General features: G+C 40.6%; 1 long non-coding RNA gene across 1 annotated transcript; it reads left to right on the top strand.

Annotated features, from left to right (window-relative positions):
• Positions 1 to 2450: 2450 nt before the first annotated feature.
• LOC308464921 lies at positions 2451 to 8296 on the top strand. The gene is made up of 4 exons (XR_013980186.1): positions 2451 to 2707; positions 5615 to 5699; positions 6718 to 6858; positions 7656 to 8296. It is a non-coding gene; the product is annotated as an uncharacterized lncRNA (long non-coding RNA).
• The last annotated feature ends 1945 nt before the right edge of the window (positions 8297 to 10241 follow it).

Here is a 10241-nt window from a genome sequence, read left to right as displayed (position 1 = left end):
CTTCCTGCTTCCTGACAGCATTCCTGGTTAACAGCTTGATCAGCCAGAACAAAGTTACATATCAGTTTTCAGTGGAGCTTGCTGAAATGGACTTTCTTTCCTTCCTCTCTGCCCTCCTTTCCATGTTCAAAGAGATCGTAAACATAATCTAGATAGACCATTAATACTAAATAAAAGATCCGAAATGGGTGGTGCATTAATTCCCTAAAGGATATTATTATTGTTATTATTATTATTATTATTATTACCCCCAACTTTCACACTAAGGTCCCAGGGCAGGTTACAACAATTTAAACCACAACATTAAAAGCAGTTTTTAAAAACTTACAATTACAGAAAAAAGCAATTACAATAAATAGGGTAGGTCCTGAAATTATACAGGGGAGGTGTTTCACAACTTAGGGGTTGTCACAGAGAACAGCCTCTCCCACCCCAACCCCAAACTTCTGAGGGTGGTGAAACTACCAACATGACTGATTTCAACTCCCAATAGGTTGTCTTTCATGTATTTAGGACTTTAAATACCTTGAACTGGGCTTGGAAACAAACTGTCAACCAATGCAGCTGTTTTAAAACAGGAGTTAGATGTGATCTAAATGGAACGCCAGCCAGTAATTTGGCTGCTGTATTTTGGAGCAATTGAAATCTACTTTACAGTCGAAACAGTCTTGGGCATGAGCCTGAGATGGACCAAGCAGAGTTCATGTCTGCCCCCATTTCTGGTCAGAGAGAGAGAGAGAGAAAGAGAGAGAGAGAGAGAGAGAGAGAGAGAAGGAACAGGAAATACTTCTTTGATTCTTCCCGCTCAAGAGACATGGGGAAATGATATCAATTACATTTCTATGGTCTGAGTCTCTGTCAACAGCAATACAGGTCTGTGGTCATCAGCACCAAAACATACTAAAAAGCAAGAAAATGCATTGTTGGATTTGACTATAATCTCCCACACTGGATGGGGTTGCACTTCTCTGAAGAAACAGGTATATAGGCTGGGAGTATGCCTTCATCTATCATTGCCACTGGATTGGTTTTTATCGGCTTTGGCTGGTGTGCCAGCTCTGACTGTTGCTGGATAGAGATAACTTTGCTACAGTGCCCCATGCCCTGGTCACCTTGTAATGTGGATCATTGCAATGTGATCTATGTGGGGCTCCCCTTACATTGGTTTTGGAAGCTGCAGCTACTGAAGAATGCAACCCTTTCCCATTTTGACTCCCAAATTGTTCCCTTCCCAAAATTGTTCCCCCTTTCTCCCCACCCCCTTACAATGCTCCCCTTTTCACCCTGTAGGTATGAGGGCAAAGAGTTGCATCTGAGGTCTCCTCTCCTCTGTTGCCATTCCTACCTTTGTGGGCCAACAGCCAGGTGGACTACCTTCTGGTGCCTGTCATGTTGAAAACCAACTCTGGGTCTGAGGCCTAGTAAAATACCTCTTCAAACTCAGAGCCGGTTCCATTAGTTTTTGGAATTCTAGTACATGGCACCTGGGCATTCTATTAAAATGTTTTGTTCCATAGTCAAGTAAGTGCTAGACGTCTACTGTGAGATAATTGGCTGATTAGTTCAAATAATATTTGCCCCCCCCCCGCGCTTTTTGACAGTTATACTGGCCAACCCACAACGAGAAGAATCCCTTGGCATAGTCTGGATGTAGCAATTAGTCACTCTATATCTTGACCAGCCTTCCTAGTATGCCTCTCTTTTCCCATCAAAGCATATAGCTCCCTCAACCTTAAATGCTTTGAAACTGAATGCTGTGATTCCTTCTCTGATTAGTCCCATTTTTTTATTTCCAGTCCCTGCTGTCTTTTCTCTCAAGCAAGCTACTATTCCTTCATGTCCCTCTAAGTCCTTTGCCTGCTCTGTAATCTCCCTTCGACCTCCTTAATTCTAGGTTTCCTGTCCCTTAGCTTCACTACATCCCGGGACCACCTCTCAGTCCTCAGCCTCCCTCACTGGGGGACTTTAATCCCAGCCATCTTGACAGCATTCCCTTCCCTCACAGAAATAAATGGAATGAAGGCTGATGCACTTCTGAAGCAATTGAACAGTCTTTTTCACCACACCAGCTCAGAATTGATGTCACAGGTTTGACCAGCGCTCCCACACAATATGATGCAAATTTGATTAAAATGCAAGGACGATATTAAAATGAACTCTTTTTTTAATCTGGGATTGAGGGGGAAGCTACTCTTGCATAGTTTCTCCTTTCGTTTCTATCAATGCTTGCCTGTTCTCTTAGTACTTTTGTGACATTTTTCGTTGCCGAAGAGTAAGTAAGAGGCATGTGGTTTGTGTCCTTCTCGGCACAATGTAACATTGAAAGAACTTGGAGCATGCATATAATCACAAGGTCTTGAAACAGTTGTTTACTTTGTCAACATTTCAGATTTTGCCCTTTAAAGATAAAACTCCTTGATTTGGCTTTTAACAGGACTCCTCTAAAAGGCTGTATTGTTTTCACTTCATTGTACAGGGAATTGTGGGACCTTAGGTAAATACATTGAAAAGAGATGCCTTTACCTTTCCAGTCTGATAAATGTAGGAAACCTGTGATGCTAAGGGATAAGCATTGGCGATCTCTAGGTTTTTTTAATTTAAAAAAATCTTTAAAAGAAAACTTCAAGACCTCTGTATTAGTCAAAAGGCCCTTGCTAGGTTTGTGTTGCTGCCTTTTCCACCTTCTCTGAATATGTGACTAATAAGAGTAAGTTAAGTATCCTATTTCCTTTTAATTTTGTGTTAAGATATAATTTTCACCAGCTTCATATGTTATTTATTTCCTATAGTGGTTAGCTTGTGGTGATGGTTAGGATGTTTTAATTGTTGTTTTCTTATGAGCTGTAAGCACCTTGAAGATAATTTAAATGAGGCGGAATGGCAGAATGTAAATATTTCAATACAAAGAAGTAAAATAAATTTGTAACACACACACACGCACACACACATACACACACAATTTTATGGACTAGAACCCATTGCAGTTGATACCGAACATAATCCTTGTTTGCTGTTGATATTGAATGTCAGTAATTTTTGTTTGCAAATTGGAGGTCACCTAAAATGTAATTATTATTTTTCTGATTAGTTGTTCAAGTATCTTCCTCCTGACTGTGAGGTTTTAAATTCACATGAAGATCACAAATACTGAATCTGGTTGTTTTTTTTAAAAAAGGCATATAATCAAGATACTATGACAATGTATTAGTTATGAGTATATCACCATTTTTCACAGAGGTGTATACGACATACATTGACCACAGTCCCATTGTAGTCAAGGAGATCTAGTTATACATAACAACTGGTGGTCTGGAATGGGGGCGACATGCAGCCCCATTTGCATCAAAAGATGCACTCAGCCAGTTCGATAGGATAAGCATAATAATGTTCACAGTCCATCCAGATGAAGATACACATTCAAATCAGCTGTGCATGCGGATCTGCCTTACTGGATCTGGACAAAGATGTACAGCATGGGGCTTCCCATCCCATGAATCTCCCAGTGTGTGCATTTCCCATCTCATACATGGAGCTAAAATTACCATAGTATATTGGGAATATTTCTTTCTTATGGTGAAGCAGAGGAAGGATCTTTAATTCCAGAAGAGGGAGGTGTGAGGCAAAAGTCAATGCTGGACCTTAAGGTTGCAACCCTATACACTTGGGAGGAAATCCATTGTACTTAATGATATTTTCTTCTGTGTAGACGTGCATGGGATTGTGGTGCAAAAGCCATAGAATATACCCCCCAGAAAAGTAACTTGATCCATTACTGTAAAATAATGCCTGTTATAATCCGCCCCCCAGGATAATTGTGAATAATGAAGTCAACACTGTTATGTTATAAGAAGAATTTATCCTGACACAGAAATAGAGAACTAATACAATTCTCATCTGATCCCCATTAAGCAGAATGTGTTTGTTGTGTTTATTGCATCTAGGGATCCCCTTCCCCTCAACTGGGCCACTAGCCACACAAAACAGAGGCTTAAATCAAACCCAGAATTAAGTTTGCATAACTGTTGGCTTAAGTACCCTCATTCTGGGTTAGATATAGACTAAAGATATAGACAATTGGAAATTGCAGAGTCTGGAGAAAATGAAAGACAAAGTGCGAGATTGGTTACATTACGCTCAGATTAAAGAAGTTTTTAAAAATGATAAGAAACTAGGGTTCCAGGTGGAGAAATCGAAATTAGAAACAGAATTGTTAGAACCAAAGATTAAGGTACTTTCAAGGATGTATAACTTGCTGTTGAAATGGAATACACAAGACGAAACGGTTAAATCGGCTATGATAAGGTGGGCACAGGACATTGGGCATAATATCATGTTTGAGGACTGGGAGAGGTTGTGGAGTAATGGATTGAAATTTACTGCATGTAACGCCCTGAAAGAAAATGTAATGAAAATGATTTATAGATGGTACATGACCCCAGTCAAACTTGCTAAAATTTACCACCTGTCTGATAATAAGTGTTGGAAATGCAAAGAGTGCGAGGGAACGTTCTTCCACCTCTGGTGGACTTGCCCTAAAGTGAAGGCGTTCTGGGAAATGATTTATAATGAACTGAAAAAGGTATTTAAATATACCTTCACTAAGAAACCAGAGGCCTTCCTTTTGGGTATTGTCGGCCAAGGGGTGGCAAAGAAGGACCAGACATTTTTTATGTATGCAACAACAGCAGCAAGGATACTCCTCGCAAAACATTGGAAAACTCAAGATCTACCCACACTGGAAGAATGGCAGATACAACTGATAGACTACATGGAACTGGCTGAAATGACCGGCAGAATCCGTGACCTGGGAGAAGAGAGGATTGAGGAGGACTGGAAGAAATTTAAGAACTATTTACAAAAGTATTGCAATTTGAGTGAATGTTAAATAAGATGCTAGATCAAAATAACTGAGCACCACTAAATTTAGAAGTTTTTAAGAAAATAAGTAAGACTGTGAAATTTAGCTTCTTCTGAGAATTATAAGATTAGGAAATATAGAAGGGATATAAGAATTTAAATAAGATGATAAATTGCTGACAAAATGTTTTAACGATGAAAATGGGAGCGGGAGATGTGAGGAAGTCCAAAGAAAATGTGAAAATATGTTAAGATCAATGTTACATTGTTTATCATGTTTATTTTTATTGTAAAACTTAATAAATTGCTTTAAAAAAAAAAAATAGATATAGACTAAAGTGCAGTGGTTGGAATAAACCTGTTTGGTTTAATGAAGTTTACTGAACTAGTTCAAAAATCTCTGAACTATACCTGAAAATAGTTCCCATTATTGCTGGATGAGTTAAAGGTGAATTAAGGTTATTTTGGGGTAGAACTTTGAATTGTTTCTAGTTAATCTTCATGTTCATTCCCCTTTTCCACCCCTTGCCTCCAGTAGGAGGCCTGGAAGCTTTCATATATTTTTTTTAAAGTGTCAGTTGAAAGTTAGAAAACAAAACATGGAGGCAACGTTATGTGTCTTATGAGGCAGATATGGAGGTATTGCTGTTGCTATGGTCACTCAGTCACCAAAATCACTGTTGCTAAGCAAAGAAAGAAGGAATATGAGGCATTTCCAGTATCTTCTCTGCTGAAGAGATTCATTCTCTTCCAACAGGTGGAGCTTGCAGTGTGAAGTACAGGTAAAATAACAAAGTGAATGCTGTCTTGTGCCTGCTGTGTAGCAGGCAGAAATTAAACAGGTAAGCCTTTTCCAAGATAGAAATAGAATTATGGGGAAAGACAATTCTGTCTTTTAGATATCTTATTACTTGTGTGTAGCCCCTGATTTACTTTTGGACCCTATACTTCAGCTTATCATATTCTGAATGCTGATTTCCCACCTCCAAAGAATTAGTCTTTCATGAACTAAAAAGTTCATTTGGATGAACTTGAACCAAACTAGTTTGTTTTATAAAAGTACGAGCTTTAACTTGAACTAGTTCTTTTTGGGACAGGATGAACTAGAACCTTTTATAAATGAGTTTTCTAAGTACTGCTAAAGTGTGACTAGTACTGGACTGGTGGCTATGGATTATTGTACTTCCATAAAATTGTAGTATGTATTGACTTTTTTTCTTGTATGTTACATCATTCTGAAACTTTATTGTAGAAATCTGAGTAATAAAATTGCATATGTAAATAAATATGATTTATTTATAATTTGATCCCATGCTTCTTAAACTCAAAGCAGTTACAACCACCCAAAATTGCCAAGACCAAAACATTATTTGAAACCAGTACATATTGCATATGAAACGAAACACCAAAATGAATACAACTTCTCTGGAAACCTTGATGAAACTGAGAGGATTTACAGCCCATGTGAAAGGGCAGTGGAGATGAACCTTCCTTACCTCTTGAGAAGCTCCAGGCCTGTTCGGGGGGCGGGGACGGGACGGACAGCTGGGTACACTTGCCCCAGGCCTTGGAGGGCTAAGCTGGCCAGGGGGTCCCATCAGAGACCCTCTGCTTTTTTGTTTGCGTTTATAACTTTATTAAAACAAGACTCCTGTACTGGTCCTCAGACAAGCTCTACACAGGCCTGGGAGGTTTCATGGCTTGGGGCTACAGTTTAAATGCTCAGTCTTTAGCTGATGATAGCTGAACCTGTCAAAATGACAGTTTAAACAACAGGCCCAGCTGACTTGACCTCATCTGGTTGTGAGTTTGGTCAATATGTGAAGAAAAGATTTACTCCAACCATATGTTTTAATGCAGGGATGAGAAACCTGTATCCCTCAAGGTAAGCCATTGGACTCCCATCAGTCCCAGCGAGCAGAGTCTCCAGTCACCGTGGCCAATGATCAAAGCTGACAGCAATTGCACTCCTGCAACTTCTGGAGGTTCTCCATCCCTGATGTAAGGGCAATTTTTCTAAGAATATATATATATATAAAATCAGAGTTAGGAAACAGTCTGACAGTCAGTCTGCTAACAATAACTAGTGACCTTTGGTTCTGACAGGGACCAAAAGGCACCTTGTTTGGAGTAAAGTACTACAATAAACCAAAGTCGTATCCCTCAGCTCTATTGCTTTCAAGGAATTGAAACTTCAGTGGGCCAAGTAGCTGTATCATATCCTACCATGGCAGACCAACTGAGGCAATAACTACAGTTCAATCTGTCTCTGCCTCAATATCTAGTTTCCCATGAACCCAACCTGTTTTATTTTCTTGAAAGCACAGTAGCTGAGTCTCATTTGCACTGGTCTACAGTAGGGCTTTTAGCAAAGTCCCCCTCCTATTTATCTCCACCAATAGTTAGCAAAATCAAGCCCCACAAAGCTTCGTTTTCCTATTTCACTTTGCTACAAATAACAATGCCCCTAACACAGAGAAGCAAAGACCAGCCTTCCAAGAACTCCTTTTCTTGTACAGTTTTTGTAACTCTGAGCTTTGCTATAACAAACAGTCTTTTCTGTCACATCTGCTTAACATACTGACCGAAACAGTCTCCCAAAGAGAAAGTGAGCATTTCCCTCCCCACCACCACCACCACCGACCGCCTTCTTCCTAGCTATGAGATTGACTCTCATGGGTGCTTTTGCATGCGGCCCTGGACTAATTGATGAGCAATGCATTTTGGGAAGTTTCTGTGCTCTGATTTGCTTTCCCCCTTCTTCTCCCTCCCTTCTTGTTCCTTTTTAATTTGTCTAGGAAAGGAAAAGAAAAAGCCCCTCCAGTGTTGTTTCCTGCAAAGACTGTTCTTAAGAGCCCGTTGGACAGCGCGGGGGCTCTTGAAGTGATAGCTAATTGGCAAAAGAAAGGCCCCAATTGTCTTGAGGGGACTGGAAAGTGCCGCGTGTGCTTCTGAAAAGGACTAGGGAGAAGGTGCCCGGTTTCGCTAAGCAGCTGCTGTTGGAGATGTTTGGAGATTACATCAGCATTGGGAAAAAAGAGGCTGGAAAGAGAGAGAGAGAGAGAGAGAGAGAGAGAGAGAGAGAGAGAGAGAGTGTCTAACTTCACAGGGTGTGTGAGAGAGAGTTTATGGAGGTCCCCCCCCCCTTCTTCCCCTTCCAAAGATCTTCTGACAATAATGTCATTGTCAATATAAGAGTTGTTAATTCTTTATGAATAGTACATGGGGCCTCTTGACTAAATAGTACATGTCCCAAATCTGTCAGCTGGACTCTTCCTTCACATGCTAGTGAGATCACTTTGATTGGAATGTTACAGGAATGGCTCCATCCGCCACACAGCCCTGAATACGACATTATATAATTAGATCTCCCAGAGCAGTGATAGTAGTAGGATTAGTATCCCCCCCTACCCCGTTACCTCATTATTGTAGCTTAAATATGGGATCAGGCCCTTTGATGATTTTAGTGGTTGTAATTATATTAACGCGATTCATTTTATGGTCCTGTTTCAGCGCTTATTTAGATTACAAACTGTCCCGTAGGTTTCCTGAAAAGAGGAAGGACTCTTGAAAGAGCTCATATGCATTTTCAATGAACAAATGGTGCCTTACTGGACAATGTCATAGAACAGGACACTCTTTTTTAAAAAAATCTTTTCAAAGGGGCTAGTTAATGATTCTTTTCTTCATAGGGTCAACTGAGTTTAGGGTCCATTTGTTTAAATAGGCCTAGATTATAATAAGCAGCGAATTGCAAAGTAGTCCAGTCAACTGGTGTTCATGCAATTGTTGCTGGAACAGACCTGTAGCCATTTGCTACCTAACTATTTGGATAGGCTGAATGCAATCTTATTGAATCCAGGCAGCCAATTGGACAATTCCACTGTCTTGACAAAGTGAGATGACTTCCTTCCTGTTGCACAAGTTGCTGACCTGCTGCCTGAGTCTACAACAGATGCCTATATGCAAAGACTCACCCATACCAACTTGAATCAGGAAGATCAGCATCCCTCTGAAGCACTGATGTAAATAGTTGTTTCTAAAAAAACAAGATGGACATGTTTAGAAGTGATTGTTTAGATCTCAACATTCTAAATGGATCTGGGCTTTGAAGACATGCCATTCGAAAACTGTTTAATTAAAATGAACCTCAATAGTGACTGTGAATAAATGGCTTGGCTTGCTGTATATAGTTCTTTTCCTTCCTCATTTGCAGGGATTCAGAAGTTGACTAAGTGGTACAATACCAATGAAGTGATCTTGGTCTGAGTTAGACCATTGGCCCGTCCAGCCCAGGACTGCTTATTCTGACCTGCAATGGCTCCCCAAGTCTTCAGGGCAAAGGTCTTGCCCAGTTCTGCTAACTAAAACTAAAATATCAATCTCTGGAAATCTGATACATTGAATTCAACAAGGCTCCTTTCTGAGTAGACGTGGTTAGGATTGTGCTGTAATATCCTTTGATATGCCAGTGCTAAGATCTGGGGTTTTCTGCATGCAGAGCTTTGTCACCTATATATTTGATAGGTGTTGCCACTATGCATCCACAGATGTCCATTGCATGGATGCTGCCATGATGCAGAGCCTGCTGGATATTCTTTGCAGACCACCAAGAGCAACATGCATTTCTTACAGAAAGGTGTAGTGACATATTGGGGGGCCTAAAATTGCAGCCCTGTTTCTCTGTCAACATAGCAAGGCCCTACACATGAGTAACTCATGAATAAGGTTCTGGTCACTGACTGCCTAAGATAGGCATAGGCAAACTCGGCCCTCCAGATGTTTTGGGACTACAACTCCCATCATCCCTAGCTAACAGGACCAGTCTTTAGGGATGATGGGAATTGTCTCAAAACATCTGGAGGGCCAAGTTTGCCCATGCCTGGCCTAAGAGGAAAAGATAGGAAGCTGTCTTATACTGAGTTACACCATAGGTTCATCTAGCTCAGCTGGCAGTGGCTGGCAGTGGTTTCAGGTGAGGGTCTATTTTAGTCCTACCTGCAGATGGTGGAGACTGAACCTGCAACCTTTTGCATGCAAAGCAGATGATTTAACTGCTATGCTAAATGGTTCTTCATCTTCTAAGATTCTCTGCCCCAGTCACAGTTTTTGAATTGGCCCTACTCCTATTATTCTTATTCTTATTCTCTGCCTTTTCCCCAACAGAGACTCAAGGCAGCTCCTACTTTTGCCTTCTTAGCCTGTTTCTCAGGGCTCACTCAGAGCTGTCTGAGACTCTCCTTCGCTTATTCCCCATGGGCATTTCTTTCTCTAGGTTAGACTTACCCTAGAGAGTTCTATCATTTCCCTCTTGATTCAGAAAACCACACATCTGCCTCACAAGTGAGTTGTGCCCATCAAAAAATATCTTCAGGGTGGCCCCC

This window comes from Podarcis pityusensis (genome assembly GCF_964106645.2).
Source record: "Podarcis pityusensis genome assembly, chromosome: 1".
NCBI classification, from domain to species: domain Eukaryota; kingdom Metazoa; phylum Chordata; class Lepidosauria; order Squamata; family Lacertidae; genus Podarcis; species Podarcis pityusensis.
The sequence above is the reverse complement of the archived record's forward strand: the minus strand, read 5'-3'. Positions and strand labels throughout refer to the sequence as shown.